Raw genomic sequence first — 19337 nt, forward strand, 5'->3', positions numbered from 1 at the left:
ATGGCCAACTGATGGGCAGAGTGAATGGAATTTTATGTAAGAAGTGGGAAATAGTAAGAGCTGGAGGGAACGGGAACTCCACAAGCAGAGCAACAGAACAAGATAATTTGAACACAGGGAACTTCCCAGAGACTCATACTCCAACCAATGACTATTTGTGGAGATGACCTGGAACCCCTGCACAGGTGTAGCCCATGGCAGTTCAGTGTCCAAGTGGGTTCCATAGTAATGGGAAGAGGGACTGCCTCTGACATAATCTGATTGGCCTGCTCGTTGATCACTTCCCCCTGAGGGGGGAGCAGCCTTACCAGGCCACAGTAGAGGACAATGCAGCCACTTTTGATGAGAACTGATAGACTAAGATCAGAAAGAAGGAGAGGAGGACCTCCCCTATCAGTGGACTTGGGGAGTGGCATGCATGCAGAAAGGGGAGGGAGGATGGGATCGGCAGGGGAGGAGGGAGGGGCTCATGGGGGGATACAAAATGAATAAAGTGTAATTAATAAAAAAAATAAAAGATTAAAAAAAAAGAAATAAGGCAAATGGACATTGGATAACAGGCATATGTATTTATTAGAGTAAGAATGCTAATAATGGACAGTTATCAGTTTTTGCAAATGGTTCCTGGTCTCCCAACCTGTGGACTAATAGATAAATATGAAAAGTCATAAATATTTTATCATTGCTTTTTAGAAGAAGCAAGCCACGTGCTGCAGCAAAATATATAAAATTATGTTCAGAACTCAGAGTCATTTAGGAAGTTCTAAAGAGAACTAAGACTCTTTTGCCTTTTCAAGGAATGCTTTTTGAATTCTTATCGAGATTTTTGTCTGTAGAAACCAAGATTCTTGCTAATTCTAATAGCTCACTTTTACCAGCATTGTGTTCACTATATAATATAAACCTACATTTCTTAAGCTTGTATTACTGCATCTGTTAGATCATACTAGAAAAAGAGTAAAATATTTTTTTCCTTAAGAAATTTATAATATCTTAGCTTTTAGTTACTTACCTACTTTTTCTATACTGACCATTTTGTTGAATGACAAGAATAGACCTGTCCAGCAGGAGATCAACTAAAGCAAACTCAAATTTATGTTGCCATCGCATTGCTTTGTTCAGGACACCAAAAGCTTACTGCAACTCATCAATTCATTGTAAGTATAGCAACTTTCCATGTCTGGGCCTCATGTGACGCAACTGTGTTACTGATTCATAAATATCCCTTGCTTTTTGGATTCTTCTCAAGTACAGCAGTACTGCTCTTCCTTGCTTGTCATGGAAAATCATTTCTCAGGCAATGGCAAGGCATCCTGAGACACAGGGGCCCAGGAACCACACAACTCTGAGAGGAGGTCTCCTGAGCAGAAGTGGCGCAGCACCCAGAGGACCAGTATTCCCAGCTGAGCTGAGGAACTCAGGAGCCTCAGACCTGCTCCAGCTCCACTTGTTTGCTTCTTCCCTTCTCTTCATTGCTTGTTTGCTTCTTCCGATGAAAGAATCACACCAGTCATCAAATCTCATAAAAGAGGTTGTTGTTTGTTTGTTTGCTTGTTTGTTTGTTTGTGGATGTTCTCTCCCAGGAGAAAACAGCGGGTACATGAGCAGGCTGTGTCTGCTCATTTAAGAAATAAAGGATTTCTTAGTGGGTGGAGGTTTTTAGGACAGATATTTCCAGCGTGAGGATTGGCATTTCAAGTTCAGAGATTGGGAGAGCTCAGGGACCAGTGGGTTTTGCTGCTCAGGGATTGGTGGATTTCTGAGGACAACTCAGGGGTTAGTGGGTTTTCTTGTTCAGGGATTGGTGGCTTTTTGTTCACACTTTTTACCTAAAATTAGCATAATCTGGGAAGGACCCGACTGAGGATCTGAGGATGACCTTTGTGACAGTTACAAAGGCTGGAAATACTGTTATGACAGTTAGAGAGGTCTGGCTGTTGGGGCTTCCGCAGGCAGGGGCGTGGCCACTTTCCTGCCTTGATCGTTTACAAAGTTTACAAAGTATACAAAGTTTACAAAGGGAGTAGCCATGAACAGCCAGCAAGATGTGAGAGGACAGAAAGAGGATTGAAACCAAGTCTGAAACTCAAAAGAGCAAACATTAAACACTGTAACTTCAGGGCATGCATTTAGAGAAAAGGAGAATTGAACTCAGCTCCAAAAGAACTGAGCAGCCCTTCCTATATGGCATTACCCAGTTGTAGCCCATTTGGTTCTGCTGGGCTAGCCTTACTCAGTGTCTGTAGCTAATTTGCTGAGATTTCCACAATACCTTTGACTACGCTCTGTCTCATATATGGCCCTCTCAGCCTGCCAACATGGACTCCCATTCTGTATGATGTCACAGGTCTTCCTTAGATATCTTTGTGGAAGCTTCATGATCCCACAGTTCTTGTATTCTACATCTTTATGAAACAAAATGAAAATGACAAAGTCTGCTGGCAACCAGACGTCATCTTGCCACCCCTGGATCATAGCTGCAGCAGATTCTGATCATCTGAACGCTCTTGGGCATTTTAGTACCCCAGAATTTTCCTTTCAAACCAAAGTTATCAAAGGAATTTGCTCTTTTATACTCTTGAATCAGAGACAGGGGTGGGGTGTCGCCAATTTTTACATACTTCATCTGCATCCTTCTTGCTGTCCTGAGCCCAAGTTCTTGATGTCTTTCAAATGATATCAGTTTCTTTAGCAATCAGTACTTCTTTGATAGACACCTTGAAACATAATCTTTTCCTGACCACACTTTAATTTTTCAGATACCTCTACTCTGTTCTCTACTTCTGGTTTTCACTGTGAATCGGGTTAAAAGCAGCCACTTTCAGGCTATGGTGAAATTACTTACTTTAGATTACTAAATTTAGCCACAAATTCCCCTGAAAGAGCAATGTACCCTAAAATGTAGACTGTACCTTGGCAGAATTAGTACCATTGCCACTAGATGGATCCTCAAAGAGTGCTCATTTCCAATCACAATCTCATGGGCAGTCTACCCTCTGCAGTTCTGCTAGTGTTCTGGTCATTTGCATTCACAACAGGATAGGGCATTAGGTTATTTTTTTTTAATAGTGAGTTTTAAAAAGACGTGTTTGTTTATGTGTATGAGTGGTCTATTTGCATGTATGACTGCATGACAGTAGAGGGCATCAGGATCTCATTATAGATGATTGTGAACCACAATATGGTTGCTGGGAATTGAACTCAGACCTCGGGAAGAGCAGCTAGTGCTCTTTACTGCTGATCCATTGCTCCAGCTCCATTAAAATTATTATTATTATTACTATTATTATTAGGTTTTCTGATACAGAGTTTCTCTGTGTAATCCAGGCTGGGGCTGTTCTGTAACTCACCAGGTATACCAGGATGGCCTGAAATTCAAATGTTCTCCTGCCTCTGCCTCCTGGGAAGTGCTGAGATTAAAGGGGTGAGCCACCATTAACCAGCTGGTCATTAAAACTCTCTTACAGTATTACAAACCTTTCTACTCTATTTCTCTAAAATTAAAAAAAAATGTGATTAGCTTCATTGTCAAATATAATTATATCATTGGCCACACTTCTCAGTATCATTTTCTATATTAACCACTTTTTCAGGATTGTGACAAAACAATGAAAACAATATAAAGGGAAAATAATTCATTTGGCTCATTGTCTGGGGTATTTTATCTCATTGTCTCTATATTACATTGTTTCTGAGCTTGTGATACAGTAGAGTATAAACATGGATTGGCATGATAGAGGAAAAATGGTCACCTCATTGTGACCAAAAAAAGTAGGACAGAGTGAATCCAGGAAAAAAATACTCCCTTCAAACATTTGTCCTAATAAGACTTGCCTCCTAACACCTGATTCAGCTAAGAACTCATTAATAATGACCAAAGTAAATCCTACTAAGAGGATTAAGTGTTTAATAGTTTGGTCTTCATATATTGGCTCTTCTGAGAGGTGATTGTATCATGAGAGTGCTATCTAATTTGTTGATGACTTCAGCCTCTCATAATCCAGCCACCTCACAAAACATCCATTCAGGTCTGAAACTCTTAAAACATAAACTTTCAAGGAAGCATATCCCATCCATAAAATGTGAATCATTTGTTTCTATCAGGGTGAACAATTTATCTTTTTAAACTAGAATGTTTTTTGTTTGTTTGGATGGTTTGTTGGATGAATTTTTTGTTTGTTTGTTTGTATGTTTTCCAGAAAAGGTTTCTCTGTGTAACAGAACTCTAGTTGCCTTGGAACTAACTGTGTAGACCAGGCTGGTCTTAAACTCACACAGATCTGCCAGTCCCTGACTCCAGAGTGCTGAGATTAAAGGCATGCACCACCCTTCCTGCCTCTAAACTGGGGTGTTTCATCATTTATGTTTAATGTAATTATTGAAATGGATAGCTATATGTCTCTCATTTTTTCTTTTGATATATGTTTTATGCCATCGATTCCTCTGCTGTACTTTACTCCTAAAGTTACATAAAATGGATTCTGGAAAAATATGTGCTAGAAAATATGAAAATTTCACTCCAATATAGGTTTGACTCTTTTTTATTATTTTAATTATGTTTATGCAAACAAATGTACTGTATACTTTAAATGGGTTTAAAACTATTGTACTTTGGAACTTAATTTTAAAAAATTTTTAGAAGAAAGACTAATAAGAATTTTTCTGTCTTTTGTGGCTGTAGAGGAATTTTAATCCAGCAACATGGTTGCTCTAATCATACCTAAGGACATTCTAGGTCTGTGTGATCCAGTTAGAATATAGATATGCCCTTTGTACACACCTTTAATTCCAAACAGTGAAGGTAAATTTGGTTTGTACCAAGAAGAACCCATTTTGAAAGTGATGTCTAATTTAGGGGCAGGCATGGTGACAAATCACAAGAAGATTTGACAGAATAGAATATGCCCAACTCCCATGGGAATAGAGAGTGAAGAGAGGTGACTAAAGGGAGAGCAACACAAACACACACACACACACACACACACACACACAGAGAGAGAGAGAGAGAGAGAGAGAGAGAGAGAGAGAGAAGAGTAAGGAGGAAACAATTTTACTGGGAAAGTTTTTACAGAGACAGGTTGAAGGAAGAACAAGCTAGACACAGGTGAAGAGAGACAAGCCAGAGAATGAGAAGTCAGAAGCTTAGAATAGATTGCTAAAATTAGTTTGAGGCCAGGCAGAGCAATACAGTCAGAAACTGAGAGAAGCCAGTTTCAATCAGCCAGCTTGGAAAGGGAATTTGATCCTCAATGGCTGAGTTGAACTAGCCATCTAGAGTTCAGAAAAAAAAAAAAAAAAAAAAAAAAAAAAAAAAAAAAAAAAAAAAAAAACAAAAAAAAAAAAAAAAAAAAAAAAAAAAAAAAAAAAAAAAAAAAAAAACTAGAAAAGGGCCAGTGATTCAGCTGTAAGTCTCAGAGGATGAAAACATTCTAGTCCTCGATTAGATGTATGAAGTTTAGAAGCTTCTTGGACCAGACGTAGGTTAGCAGCCTGAGGCCGTAAGCCTCTGAGATAACAATTTCATCAGGAAAATAAAGGTTACTTTTACATGTGGCCATCCATACAAAACTTTATAAGTACGCTTGATCTTTGCATAGATCCTAGTTACTACATAGAATACACCATTTTCGCTTGAAGTACTTCCATCGAAACTTAAAGATAACCATCTTGTGTAAACAATTTTTTAATTTAATATTTTAAGAAACATCATTTCAGTCTTAGTTTTTGAAGAGTAATTTTGTAGGAAATAGAATTCTTGGTTGATTGGTATACTTGCTAACATATTTAAGCACTTGTTGTTTAAAACCTGTTTCTGATAAACAAATTATTTTATTGGGTATTTTTTGTATCAAATAAGTCATTTTTATTTTTCAGATTTCCATTTCTGTTATCACAGTTGACTTCAGTGTGCCTAAGTTTATCTTAAAATTTACTGATTTTTAAAAACTGGATAGATTAGATTTTTGAGGAGTTATATTTGAAATTTTCCAGCCAACATTTATTTTTTTTAATGCTTTACTTTTTTCTCTTTTTCTTCTGAAATGACGTAAGTTGATAAACTTAATGGTATCCAAGTATCTCTGATACTGTGTTAAATTTTTTGCATGTGCTCAATATGACTTATTATGACTTCCGTAATTGACTGGTGAATATGTACATTGTTTTAAAACTGTATGCAATCTTAAGGCATGTCACAAGTGTGCCTGTGCTTTATTTTATGAATAAAAGAGCCCCTATCCAGTCAGTATTCAAATTTATGGAGACATATGAAGAAGGAGTTTTATCAGCATGAGGAGAAAGAGCTTCCTCATGGATTTGATATGGGAAAGAGTCTAACTCTATAGAAATTGGAGTCTAGAAATAGAGACAGTGGAAATAAAACACAACATAGTATTTGAGACTAGATCCAGTCACACATAAGTTTAAACCTAGCCCTAGGCTATAAAGATTAGCTAACAGAAAATTCCATGTGTTGGCAGTTGGTACAAACTAGGTAACTGGTGTTCTGGCTTCATTTATTTTTCTATAATAAAGTACTGTGACTAAAAAAGCAGCTTAGGGGAGAGAGCATTGTTTTAACTCACAAATGCAAATTGTTGTGTATCACTGTGGTAAAGTCACAATAGAAACTTAAGACACAACCATAGTCAAGAGCAGTGAGAAATAAATGCCTCTGCTAGCCCATGAGTCCTTGCTAGGTGATGTTCATAGTCACATGAAGCTAGATGATGAATGATCTTAGGAAAAAAATTCCTCCATTTTCTAAAGACCAGAACAAAACATGGATGCTTATTGACTAATTGTTTGTAATACCATTTCTGAATCTTTTCCTTCACAGAAAGAAAAGAAGAGATGGCATCTATTTCATTGTATCCTCACTGATATTCCCTGTGTACATCATTCTGACAAAAACCTCAGTGTTCCTGTGTTGACTTTTACTGCTTTTCACCTTTTTTGTACTCCTGTGTCTGGTTATTCTGTGTTTCAATGCTGTACATTAAAAAACTTTCCTTAATGTCTAAGCTTACCAGGATCAACAAAATTTGAAAACCCTGGCTGATAAATCACAGAAATGTCTGTGGCAGAGAAGACAGTCAATAATTATAAAAAATGGATTTAGATAAAGGTAAAGGTCTTTAGAAAAAAAAAAAACAAAACAAAACTAGTGGTCAGTGTCTTTTTTTACAATGAATTCATATCTACAGATATATATGAAAATCAATTATATTAAGTAAAACAGCAATTTACTTCAAAGTGCTTACAATTAATGATGTCTAAGAACAAAGTTTTAGATAAGAAGTAAAGCAATTAACAATTTAATTCTATCTTATTCAGAGTTACTAACCACCAAATGTTTTATAATTATGAATACACATTCACTTAAAATGTTACTGAGAATTTTCTAGGTGATAGACTCATATCAGGTGCTAGAAATATGTGATTATACAAAAGAGGAAGCTCATGTCTAACTAGAAGTTATGTTTTCACAGTTGAATTATTTTCCTAAGGCAAAATTTAAATATATAAAATACGCATTTATATTCAGAATTATTAAAACACTTAAATGCCAATGTTAAATCTGGAAATACATTTGCAGTGATTTTAACTCATAAAAACTGTGCTTCTAAAATAGAGAACTCATGTAGATGTATAAGTGATAATTCTTAAAAATGGTTATTGTTTATAAATAATGTGCAAAACTAAAAATTACTAATAGTACTTGGTAGCGTATTAACAATTGTGTAAACATAGACAGAATAATAAGCCATTTTACTTGCAATAACTTTTAAGTATTATGTTAAATATTAATGATTATCTTCTCAGACTAGGCACAAAGCTGGTAAGAACTTTGACTAAATTTTCCTAAGCAACATGGAGAATGTATAACAAAAGCTGAAAGCTTTTCCTTAATATAAGAATTTTAGTCCTAGGAATTTATTCTATTAAAACAAGGTTGGAGATGTTAGTACATATATTTCATTGTACTTTGTTATTATATATAAGTGGAAATTTAATAATGAAGTTTATTACTTTGTAGTCAGTAAAATGCTAATAAAACAAAGTTAAGCATTATTAATAAAATATAAACATAAACCAAAATAGATAATAAGGAATACATTTGGTTTTTACTACTGTTGCTCAGTGGTACAGCTTGAGATTAGGATGGCAATACCTCCAGAAGATCTTTTATTGTAGAGGATTGTTTTAGTAATTCTGGGTTTCTTGTTATTCCATATGAAGTTGAGAATTTTTCTTTCAAGGTCTGTAATGAATTGTGTTGGTAATTTGATGGGAATTGCTTGCATTGAATCTGTAGATTGCTTTTGGTAAGATGGCCATTTTTTTCTATGTTAATCCTGCCAAGCCATGAGCATGGGAGATCTTTACATCTTCTGATATCTTCTTCTAATTCTTTCTTCAGAGACTGTAAGTTTTTTTGCATACAAGTCTTTGACTTTCTTGGTTAGAGTCACACCAAGGTACTTTATGTCCTTGGTAGCAATTGTGAAGGGTGTTGTTTCCCTGATTTCTTTCTCAGCACATTTATCTTTTGTATACAGGAAGAAAATGCAGCCACTCCTGATAAGACCTGATAGACTAGGATCAGATGGAAGGGGAGGAAGACCTCCCCTATCAGTGGACTGGGGGAAGGGCAAGGGTGGAGAAGAGGGAAGGAGGATGGGATTGGGAGGAAATGAGGGAGGGGGTTACAGTTGGGATACAAGATAAATCAACTGTAATTAATAAAAAAATAAATTAACTTAACAAAATACATTTGGGGGCAGGTAAATGACTCTGTGGATATGCAGCACTTGCTGCACAAATTTGAAGACCTGAGTTTGAGTTTCCAAGGTGAATGACAATGAATGGAGGAGAGGCTGGCAAAAGAAAGATTACCTGGCTTGACAACCACCCAGCAAAAATGAGAAGACAGTGAGGTCCAGGCTCAGGAAAAGCCCTATGTCAAAGACATATGGTTGAAAGTGATAGCATATAACATCCAACATTTTCCTATGGTCTCTGCATATTCATGCATATCACACAAACACACACCATTTACCTACCCAAGGGTTAATGACCCACAGATTGAGAACCACTGCTTTAAACTGTCCTGTTTTTGAGAAAATATAGTAAATATCCAATAGATTTTTTTTTAATCAGGGCTTAATAATCTCAAGTTAATCTTTACATCTAAGTAAATAACATGGTTCTCTTTTGGTGAAAATAAAAATGTTGATAAGAAATAATTTATGCAATAATATAAAAAGCAGAAATAATTTCTATTGATTGTAAATGAAAGGAGGAGGCAGGAAATGTAGTCAAAAAATAAAGACATAACTCAGGAACTTTGTCTATATTCAGGGACATTCAGCTCTTTTAGGTAGTCCAAGTTCATTCAGCCACAGTCTAGTGGACTTGTTTCTTCAAGCTAATAATATTCTTATTCATTTTACAATTAAAAATCATGAAATTACTAACCATTCTAGCTGTGCTACTAAATGGCTTTTATCCCCTTTTCTTTGTGATGTAATGGTTTCAGTTCTTAAGAGTATGGATGCTCTGTACAGGGAAAAAGGAAAACCTTTGCTCTGTGACCCAGAGGTCAAAGAAGGCCCATCCCAGTAACGGTTCAGTACTTTTACTAATTCTTTGTGTATTGTTTTAGTTTTAATTCTTTATATGGTGATGCACAGGCACTTTACAAATAATATATCATTTAATGAAATCTCTTCATAACATGTGAGAAGTTCAGAAATCTCATAGACTATATTCCAGGTCACATGGCTAATGGTATAGTTCAGATTTCTATGACCTAAAGCTCTACACCTATGGTAGGATCAAAAATTAAAAAAAATTAAAATAAAAATCTATTGATATAATGTTCTTGTGAAATGTATACAGTTCACCCTTGTTCATTCAAATGCTGATTTCTGTACTCCACTATCTGGTTTCAATCTGAACATTGCATTGTGACGTTTATTCTAAGCATCACTCGTCTCAAGTTTGTATAAACTTGCCACCATTTGTTCTCTGTATTTTCAATAAAACAACCAGCCAATGCTGTACAGTTGAGAGAATACGATGGGACATCCTGGTCTGGAGGGGAGTACAGAGAAGGAATAGGAGGAGTTGGAGAGCAGAGATCTGCAGTAGAGGATTGGGAAACATGAGGAGAGATGAACCAGACCTAATATATGACTAAAAGCAAGTATAATGTGGAAATTCTGAATTGGAGGATGATGCTATGCAGGCTTTAAGGTTTAGGATGGAGTAACTATTGCCCAGGATTGTGCTCTAGGTTAATTAAATAATTCCTAGTCTCTGTGTAGTGATATGGGTATACAACTGGTTTAGGACTAACCACTGTTTAAGTAAAAGATAAATCACTAATAAATATTAATAACCCACAACAAAAATCTGCAATATGGCTGTATCCAGTGACTTGGTTTTTCGAGAGGTTCTATTAATTTGGAATTATAAGGATTTTTTAATTATAAATGAACCAATCCAGTACATTTGTATTATAGCAAGTATTTTTGAAAATGCAAGCAAATATGCATCAGTATTCATAGTAATAGTTCAAGGACTACAAATTGTGAATAAAGAATGAAACAAATCTTTTATCATATGCATACCTGAAAAAATTAATTAGATCAAACTCTTTATTGATAAGATTAAGCTGTTGGAGCATAATTTTGATATGAGTTGACTATAATCTTCTTTTGGTATTCAGATAACTTCAAACAGAAGGATTCCAACAAGTGAACAACAGATATGGGACTTGGTTGAATTGCCGTGAATCTAGTAATAGAGACAGAGACCCAAGTGCCATATTATTTGCATGCAAATTGAATAAAATTTCATATCAAAAGGCGTCTATAATAAAAATGCCAGTTGTTTAAAATGCAGAGTACAGTGTTTAGTTTACAATATACATTATAAAAATTTAACTGTGAACATTGGTTAACAATGCATAGGAGCTGAGCATCATATCATATTGTCTTTTTTTCCCCAAAGATGTTTTAAATTCTAGATTTAGATAGTCATGACCAATGTGAATAAAATCTGTGGGTACCTTGGTAACAACACATCTTCTTGACTTATAAAGCAATACTTATACTATACTGTAGGAGGTATTAGAATTACCCTTGATGTTGTTAAATCTGTAAATTCCTGAATTCTCTTGTTGGAAATCTGAGATCCAATAGAGCTCCTCTGAGGCCAAAGGATGCACAATTTAACTGATGCTTAGATGATCCCGATGAAGTTGGCCTTGGTACATATTTTCTAGAACCTTGCTTTATAAAATGCCAATGGGCTCATGAAATATTAACCTATGTGGCTCTCCCTTTCACATTTCTGCACCTTTGGCAGTCTTTCAATGTCGTCTTCATCTCTGCAGTGAAACTTTCATGTAGTGGCCAATTTTTCAATTAAACACAATTCTACTCCAATTTAAATCACACACACCATTTATCACAGCTGCTAAACCTGCTGGTTAAATAACTTTTACACTCCAGTTTAGAAATGCCTCATTTCAATGAGGAATTAAGAGATGCCTATAAAGTAGTTCATCTACTCATGATTAGCTGTCCTGAGTGTTTAGAATCTGATAGCTTCAGGTGCTGGGGATGAAAGAGACATTGAAGACAAAAGTATCAGAAAGAAAACAACTGGCCAGTAGGCAGGTCAGACAGAGATACAGTCTATCAAATGTCTAGGCTGACTGAAACACTGATTCACATAATTTTCTCAGGAAGGAGTTCAGTTTTGTCACACTGGTTACATTAGCAGTATAAATATAAAGTAACTCCATTAAAACAGCAACAATAAACAATTCTGGACAATAACTTGTCTGAGAACAAATGTGCGCTCTGTGTGGCATTCAAATATGCACCACAGGTGAATTTATCACCAATTTTAATTTCAAGACCACTGTGTGAAGTGGGTAATAAGATTGCACAGCTTTTCGCAGATAAAACTAGGTTACTCAAATCCCGAAGAATCCAGTGAATGAACTAGAATGCAAATTTACAAATGTGCCATGAGAACTATAACGAGCAAAGTGACCCAAGAGTGCGCTCCTTTCTCTAAAAAGAATCTACATGGGAAATAAAATTAATCAGAGCAAGGAGAGTTCATTAGTTGACTGAACCTAATAGTTAATGACATCAGGCTATGATAGCCTAAGGCACTCATGGTGACTCCTGTGGAAGCACTGACACATTATTCTTCTCAGCCTTCCCTTCCTTCATGCTATGTAGAATGTCTTTAGGACGGTTGATAGCATTGTTCAACTTGGTTTTCTTTTACATCAATTCCATTCAAGTCATGTGTGCCTCAATGTAGTCTCCAATCACTGTGGGTAGATGGACTTTTCTCAAATGTCCTCCAGGATAAACTGAGAGACCATTTCATTGAATGAGTTATTACATCAGCTGACTAATCAACATTATTTATTAACCTTTATCGATATGATTCTCAAGGTTTAAACTATTTTTACATTTTAAAATTCTTTCACTTGTACCAATCTACTTAATACACAAGAAACTAGAACAAAGTAATAAGTACCATAATCCATGGCAGAAATTATTTGAAATCTTAGTAATGAATGGGAAAATGCATATTGAAATCTTATGATATAGAAGGCAGAGGGCTGAGCTGTGGTTGACTTTCTCTACTCTCTAAGCATCTGTCTTTTGTACTGAGTGGGATGAGCAATGGAAACGTGCAAAATAGATTCAGTAATATGTGAAATAACCAATCACCCTCCCATAAAAACCTCACAATTCAAAGAAAACATCTGTTATACTTTTCGTAAAAATGTCTTGGAACATACAGTTCTAGTACTCTGGTATTTATATTGATTTTTTTCTTTATTTCTAAACTTTTTATTTTTGAGTCATTCATCTTTATTTTAAAAAAAAAAACATTTTGATGACAGAACAGAGAACTCTGAAATTGCTCCTCCCAGACATCCTTATTGTCAATTTCTTATGCTGTTATTTACGATACATTGTTGAATATTTTGTAGAATATTCTCCACTTGCATTTGTCCAATGATCTCCTCATTTTCAACTGGAATTATAGATATTTTTTCAAAAAGGATGCAGAGGTAAAGTGTTATTCATTCACATCCCGTGAAGGATTAGAAACGTAGTCATTTTGCTAACCTTGATCATCTGGTCAGGACAGTATTTCACACCACTAAAGTCATGCTTTGTTGTACAACTCATTTCATTCTGTCTTTGGAAGCAAGCACAGTCCATACTGCAGCATGAAGGACAGAGGAATGGGGTGTCAGTTTCCATTTCTTAGAGAGATGTGTAAATCAAACTAAACAAACTACTTCGAAAATTGTTTATGAGACATTCATTCTCTTTTTCTCAATTGCACATTTGTTCAAGCATTTAGAGTGTTCTAGATATTTTATGGGGGTTTCTTTATGTGTTGGGTTCTAACCTTATGCTCTGCTTGATTTCGTTGCTCTAGCTTCAGGTATCAGGAGCTATTTTGTATTTTCTTTCATGAATTTCCACAAGTTACCATCGTTTTGTTTATCAAACCTTCAATAGTTCCTGGAATATCCTTTATTTCAGTTTGTGAGTTGTTTCTTAACCTTGAAAAGGCCACTTGACTCCTACCTGTAAAGTGTGAATCTACTACGTGAAAAGGAAATAACACTGTAGCACATACTTTACAATAAAGTCATAAGAAACAAATTAGTTTCAAACTTTGCTAAGGGATGGAAAAAAACTCCCATAGAAATACAGTTCCTTTAATAATAATAATAATAAATACGAAGAGGTTAGATTGTCAAAAATTGAAGGAGAAAAAGTTAGAATTCAAATTAACTGTGTGATATAAAACAATTGTAGTCACTCAGTGAACGGGGCCACTGCGTGGACTCAGAATTGTGGTTCCTGTATTTGTATTGGCAGTTTCTGGCACAGGTGTCATTCCTGTATTTCAGAATATAATTTAACCTACAACCTCTGGCAGATACACAGGTCAAAGTTTTCTTCAAGACTAAACATTCTCTTGGCCACGCCCTGTGACCCTCACTGCTCAGGCATTTGTAGAAGCTGCACAGTAGAGTGTTCATCTGCACTGCTCTCATGGTAAATGTTCCCTTGGGAAATGACAAAGAGGCTTAGGGACTACATTTTCATTTTTTTTTCAGTTTCCAGACATGGCTGTGTCTGTGCAATAATACACTAAATCTCCAAACTTTTGTATGCAGTTTCATATGTGGTAAATTGAAGAACTATGAGATGAGAGAAAGGATAGAATTAGAGTTTCTTGTATAAATATCATATATGCCATGCAGAATAGAAGGGGGTTATTCCTTTATATACCTACTTCAAAATTAATATCAAAAAATAGCTTTTCATCTAATGCATGGTGGAGTGTTGATGCATACAGATCTAGGCACAAATTTCTGTTTTGCTTAATGTAAGGAACTGCTTTCAGTTTCTGTTCTCTCATCTGTAAAACCCTTGTAGGCCTAATGGGAATAAAACAGAATAAATGAGAAAGGCCTAGCCGTATCTCCAGTGAATAGTTCAAGCTCAGTAAGTAGTAGTTGTTATAATTACCAATCAGTAAACATTCACTACTATTAGAAGAGTGAAGAAACAGCAGGGTATCCTTTATACTTTCACAGTGTGACATAGGACAGTGTTGATTACCAAAACATGCAGAATGCAATACCAGCTTCTCTGTACCAAAAGCAGATTTTTATAGAGGGAAGAGCTGACCATCCCCCACTCTTTCCAGTTGCAGCACTGTGGACCTCTAAACAGACAGAGGTAGTTCTCACAGTTTTATCCTGTCAGTCCCACAAGTCTGTTTTCAAATGCCTCTCAGACTTCCAGTTTGTGGTGTGTGCTGCTGATCAATTCACTACAAGTTCTCATGACTTCCTCTTCACATTCCACAAAATTGGTAGAGCAGCTCTTAAAAATTAGAGAAACACTTGCTAGTTAAATTTTTATGGAAGATTACAAAGTGTATAAACAGGTAGGGGGGATAGCAAAGTGTAAGGGTGAGGGGAGGAAATTCCATGGCCTCTCCAGACACCAGCTGGTCAAGCACTAACAATGGATGCTCTTTTAACTCTTATTTGGGAATTTTTATGGAGGCCTTCTTTTTCTTTTTACAACAGCACAAGTGATAATTAACTCACTTTCAAACACTGTTCCTTTTCCCCAGAAGATCGTGAATGAAGGTGGAGATTCCAAGAAACTATACAGCATGGGGCTGCTGAGCACTGTCTGAGGCTTCACAGAAGTCACCTTATCTGAACAGAAGATGCTGCTGGCACTGAGGAAATGCTAAGGGACTGGGAGCACTTTGTCAGTCACAGATTTCAGATAGCAAATGTTAAGATGAAAGATATACCGAATTCTCCCTACCCAGGAAATTCTAGGTCTACCTGCAACTGTGAGCAGAGACTGAATGTATTTCTAATGATGTCACAATATTACCACTATCTTGCAAGTGCCTACTTCAGAGTGTCTCTTTCAGAGACACATGATCACTCAGGTAGTTTAGCTAAAAGAGAGTTGAGTGAAACACTATGGAAAGGGATGAACACAAAGTAAAATGACCTTGAATTATTTTACATCTGTATCCAATATGAACTTGGAGTTTAGACTTGAATTTTCTTGGGAGTTAATTTCTTAACTTCTGTCATACTAAGGCATCTAGGGTATTTGCTGACCTTTTACCTCCAAGTCTAATTGGCATAAATTATATCCAATAGATAATCATTTCTGGAATATTAGCTTCAAGGGATTATTATGTATTTACTCACTCAAAGTTTTGACTGCTTCATAATACTTATTAAATATTCATTTTTCTAAAATGTTTTTATATCTCTATAGGAAACAATTTAAAGTTTTAAAGATAAAAGCAAGCCAAAAAGTGATTTACCTATTATAGTTTTCCTACATCCTTAGAATGTTATGACTTTCCTGAAAATATCTCTGAGATATGAAATTGCATCAAGAACCTTTGGATGGTAATAGGAGCTTTAAGAAAACTTTTCACCCAAAGCGCATAAGCCAACATTATTTCCTTCTGGAACAAGTTCAAAGTCCCTTCCCATCATGCAAGTGGCTTTATTTCCCTAAGTTAGTACAATCTCAAGTCATCCTTTCTCATAGTATAGAGCCGCATAATGGGTGTTATAAACAGAATCATCATTTATATATTTAAAATTGGTTTTGTTTTAGTCATCTTCTCTTGAGTGGGAGAACTTAGAGAATAAAACAGATAGATGGATAGATAATATATAGATGATAGATAGATAGATAGATAAATGATAGATAGATAGATAGATAGATAGATAGATAGATAGATAGATAGATAGATAACTTAAGATGATTTACAAGCTGAAGTCCTGTTAATCCAACAATTGCTGGCTGTAAATGGAAAGTCCAAAGATCCAGTAGTTGCTCAATCTATGAGGCTGGATATCTCAGTTGATCTTCAACATACTGTAGAGCCCAAAGAAGTTGCTCTAATGACAGTGATGGAATTAAGGTGTTAACAAGACAAGGGTAAGCAGGCTAAGAGCAAATTGTTCTTTTTCTGTGTGCTTATATAGGATCTTAGCAGAAGGTATAACCTAGATTATGTTTTCCTACCCTAAAGATCCAGATTAGAAGTGCATCTATGTACTTCTAGTTAAGCAAAAACCCTCACAGGTGTGCCCATTTGGGGGGGGGGTTATAGTTACTTACAGATGTTGTCAAGTTGATTATGAAAAATAGCCATCAATATTATCTAATATGTTATATGTTTGTCTACTAGAAAGCACTCAGTCAATATTTAGGAATGGAGGAGGACAGAGAAAGAAATGTAAGCAAATATAATATTTAGCAGCATTTCCGAGAACAGATACCAGCCCACATGTTTGATGTTATTTTCTTTTCTCTTCATTTCTCCTTCCTCAAATGGGTCCCATCTAGGAATGACATATTTAGAAAGTCACACATACTTAAGTACTTACTTCTTTCATTGCATCAGTATTTCCAGTCAATGGTAGATTTTTGTTGTTGTTGCTTATCAGTGTTAAAAATATTTGTTTAATTCATCACTGATAGTTTCCATGGCATGTAGGATGTTTTGTTCACTGAAATGTAAACTTGACAGCTATTATTGAGCAACTTAGTGAAATGAGGAGGCAGCACTTGGATGCCTCCATCAGTTCTCCACAGCATTCCTGACCTTGTCTAATCGTTCTCCAACAGCACTGCGGATAAAATCACACTCTGGGGTTTCAGGAGTTCCAGAGCTCCTAATAATCTTCTCAGTGCCAAGGTGTGTGTTTCTCCGGTTTGTCTTCTTGATTCCTTTCACTCTGTCTGCTCTCCCTTCAAACAACCGTGCCTAACTAACCTTGAGAAAAGTAATTATGTCCTCACTATTGATTAGGAAGGATCCATATTTAATTATGTGTAACATGTTCCACTATCAAACTTCCTGGTTCACCAGTGCCTAGCGAGTTTTATTGCTATAAATGGTATCAGCCATTTGGTTAATGATCTTCCTTACAAATGTTGAAATTTTCTTAGATCCAGTATTTTATGAAGAGCCGTGTCATCTCTTAAGGTCATGGCTGGACTGTTCATGAAGTCTGCCTTAAGGAATGCTTCTTTAAAGCAAAGGGAATTCTTATTAAGCACAGTGGACATGTTTCGCAGCCACCCTGAGTGATTCATGCTTTGTACTTAGTAAAATCCTGAGATCAGAGTTCTTGAAGTTCAAATAATAGTCAGAAGCAATTGCACAGTAACTGATTGCTAAATTGTGAATGCAGTCGTTCTATTCAGAAGAAAACTGCTTCCTGCAAACCACCTTTTGTAAGAAAATGCTATGTCTGCCAATGCTTTCAACAACTGAAGTGCAATTTCAGTTTTCAGTACTTCTAGAATTTTAGTTCTCAATGTTCTTAGTCTCTTAAATGTCAGTCGCTTTTAAGCTTCTTACGAACTGTTAAGCTAAAATGATTTAGCCACAATTAACAAACAAAATGTTCAAATAAAGCAAAATGTCATGAGTTTATAGCATTCTCATGATACAGAAAGCACCAGATAACTAAACTTTTGCCAAATAATGACAAATCATTAAATTAATAATAAATTATAAATATGGAAAATATACAAAATACTGTGCTGCATTAGGTAACATAGAGCATATTGTAATATTTAAGTTAATAAACTCATCTATTATGTTTATAATCCTGAAAGCATATGTGAAATAATTTGAAACTATAAGAAAACTATTTAGGACTGACATAAAAACAGAAAAGAGAACAATACCAATTGATACATAAAGCTGTAATGAAAATTCTTTGTGTCAGTAGGATGATTAAATAGAGCACAATATTACACAGAGAAGTTGAACATTAATGTGTTCATTTCAATGACAATGTCAGTTGTAGTTTAATTACATTCAAAGACCTCTTGAAATTTACATTATGCTTAAGTTATTGTAAAGGTAACAGAGATTATGTTTAAGAAAGTTTACTTTTTCTGAGGGTTATTAGTGAAGTATTATACAGCTGCATATGCACCTTGAAAAATGGACCTTTTACTTTCCTGGGTAAGCAAAACATCTTATTTCTCTCTCAGAAGATTTAAATATGGCAATATTTCAAACAATTTGATTTACGAAAGTAAAGTTTTATGTTAAGCACAAATATCTTAGCAAATACCCTCTACCTCCATCTCAACCAGGGGGCACCTCTAAACAGGTGTCTACCACGGCAGATGTGGTGAAACGGTGTTTTCTCACAGAGGAGCTTCAGTCTTTGAAATCATTAGGATACTTTTAACATCTTCACTCTCAGGTTTCCTGGAACTTCAGAGCTTTGTAAAACTCTCTTCTGATCATCACATGTTCTAGATATTATTGTCTTCTTTCTACCTCTTTTTGTTCTCTATATTTATTGTTTGTGGTGACATGTTTAGCAATGAAAACTTCTTTGAAGTATATCATCTATACATGGTCATAATCACACTCTCCATCTTTTTCCTATATCCACTGGTCCTCTTTTGTCCCCAGCACTTTCCCTTCTTACTTCAAGTCATATATGTCTTACATATGGTTTTATATATTCATCAAGAATCTAGGGCCCAAAAGGAGAGAAAACCATTAAATACTTGCCTTTCCGAGTCTAAAAAAGGTCATTTCTAGTTATGTACATTTTCCTGTTAATAAGATAACTTCATTTCAACTTTACAGATGAAAAACTCTATTATGTATGTCTGTCTGTATATATATATATATATATATATATATATATATATATATATATATATATA

The sequence above is a fragment of the Psammomys obesus genome, unplaced genomic scaffold (assembly GCF_907164565.1).
Source record: "Psammomys obesus unplaced genomic scaffold, mPsaObe1.curated_primary_1811, whole genome shotgun sequence".
NCBI lineage: Eukaryota > Metazoa > Chordata > Mammalia > Rodentia > Muridae > Psammomys > Psammomys obesus.